General features: G+C 42.9%; 1 long non-coding RNA gene across 1 annotated transcript in view; it reads right to left on the minus strand.

Moving 5' to 3' along the window:
• Positions 1-2,500, minus strand: part of LOC148130774 (uncharacterized) — a 40,729-nt gene that overhangs the window by 32,802 nt on the left and 5,427 nt on the right. The gene's annotated exons all lie outside the window — the stretch shown is intronic.

The following is a 2,500-nucleotide window of genomic DNA, read 5'->3' on the forward strand; positions in this document are numbered from 1 at the left end:
AACCCTTAACCCTAAACCCTTAACCCTAAACCCTAAACCCTAAACCCTAACCCTAAACCCTAAACCCTTAACCCTAAACCCTAACCCTTAAACCTAACCCTAAACCCTTTAACCCTAAACCCTTAACCCTAAACCCTTAAACCCTAAACCCTAACCCTAAACCCTAACCCTAAACCCTAAACCCTTAACCCTAAAGCCTTAAACCCCTAAACCCTAAACCCTTAACCCTTAACCCCCAAACCCTAACCCTAAACCCCAAAACCCTTAACCCTAACCCTAAACCCTAAACCCTTAACCCTAAACCCTAAACCCTTAACCCTAAACCCTAAAACCCTTAACCCTAAACCCTTAACCCTTAACCCTAAACCCTAACCCTAAACCCTAAACCCTTAACCCTTAATCCTAAACCCTTAACCCTAACCCTAAACATTAAACCCTAAACCCTAAACCCTTAACCCTAAACCCTTAACCCTAAACCCTAACCCTAAACCCTAAACCCTTAACCCTAAACCCTAACCTTAAACCCTAAACCCTTAACCCTAAACTCTTAACCCTAAACCCTTAACCTTAACCCTAAACCTTAAACCCTAAACCCTTAACCCTTAACCCTAAACCCTAAACCCTAAACCCTTAACCCTAACCCTAAACCCTTAACCCTAAACCCTTAACCGTAAACCCTTAACCCTAAACCCTAACCTTAAACCCTAAACCCTTAACCCTAAACCCTAAACCCTAAACCCTAAACCCTTAACCCTAAACCTAAACATTAAACCCTAAACCCTTAACCCTAAACCCTAAACCCTTAACCCTAAACCCTTAACCCTAAACCCTAAACCCTTAATCCTAATCCTAAACCCTTAACCCTAAAACCTAAACCCTTAACCCTAAACCGTAAACCCTAAAACCTTAACCCTAAACCCTAAACCTAAACATTAAACCCTAAACCCTAAAGCCTTAACCCTAAACCCTAACCTTAAACCTAAACATTAAACCCTAAACCCTAACCTTAAACCCTAAACTCTTAACCCTAAACCCTTAACCCTTAACCCTTAATCCCAAAACCCTAACCTTAAACCCTAAACCCTTAACCTTAAACCCTTAACCGTAAACCCTTAACCCTAACCCTAAACCCTTAACCCTTAACCCTTAACCCTAAACCCTTAATCCTAAACCCTAAATCCTAAAACCTAAACACTTAACCCTAAACCCTAAACCGTAAACCCTAAACCCTTAACCCTAAAACCTTAACGGTAAACCCTTAACCCTAAACCCTAACCTTAAACCCTAAACCCTTAATCCTAAACCCTAAAACCTTAACCCTTAACGCTAACCCCTTAACCCTAAACCCTTAATCCTAATCCTAAACCCTTAACCCTAAATCCTTAACCCTAAACCCTAAACCCTTAATCCTAAACCCTAAACCCTTAACCCTTAACCTTAAACCCTTAACCCTAACCCTAAACCCTAAACCCTTAATCCTAAACAAAGATTTTTTTTTCCCGCTGTCACTTTAGGAAGGAGAGTCGAACAAACAAAAAAAACTTTTCCCTTTAAGGTATTCGCAGCTTGTAACTCTCGCAAGGAACAATAGATACTTAACAGCTTTCAAGGTTCCAAGTCACTTTCTCCCGTCTTGTCCCAGTTAGAAGCAACTTTCACTTTTCTTTCAGCTTTCTCCCTCCTGCACTTGCTTACCCGGCTGCAGCTTTCTTCGTGGCCGCCATTGCTGACCGTCGTTCCTCCGCCTCGGGAAAAGGGAGTTTAGCCGGCTGGGGAGGGGGTTTGCGGCACCCCCAAACCCCTTGCCGGATCCCCCCTATCTTCCGCTGCCTCTACAGGGCAGCTGTATCCCCCAGATCCAAATGGATCGGGGGAACCTTGGCGGTGAACGCAGCAGGGATCGCACAGTGGCAAATCCCTGCCGCCGCCGAAGGCTAGCAAACCGCAAGTTCCCTAAACCCTTAATCCTTAACCCTAACCCTAAACCCTTAACCCTAATTCCTAACCCTAAACCCTAACCCTGAACCCTAAACCCCTAACCCCTTAACCCTAAACCCTTAACCCTAATTCCTAACCCTAAACCCTTAACCCTAAACCTAACCCTAAAGCCTTAACCCTTAACCCTAAACCCTTAACCTTTAACCCTTAACCCTAAAGCCTTAACCCTAAAGCCTTAACCCTAAACCCTTAACCCTAAACCCTTAATCCTTAACCCCAAACCCTAAACCCTAAACCCTAAACCCTAAACCTAAACATTAAACCCTAAACCCTAACCCTAAACCTAAACATTAAACCCTAAAGCCTTAACCCTAAACCCTAACCTTAAACCTAAACATTAAACCCTAAACCCTAACCTTAAACCCTAAACTTTTAACTCTAAACCCTTAACCCTAAACCCTTAATCCTTAACCCTAAACCCTAACCTTAAACCCTAAACCCTTAACCATAAACCCTTAACCATAAACCCTTAACCCTAAACATTAAACTCTTAACCCTAAAC

The sequence above is a fragment of the Notechis scutatus genome, chromosome 4 (genome assembly GCF_049901735.1).
Source record: "Notechis scutatus isolate UNSWTSFEM ecotype Mainland chromosome 4, rNotScu1.2, whole genome shotgun sequence".
In the NCBI taxonomy this organism is placed as follows: domain Eukaryota; kingdom Metazoa; phylum Chordata; class Lepidosauria; order Squamata; family Elapidae; genus Notechis; species Notechis scutatus.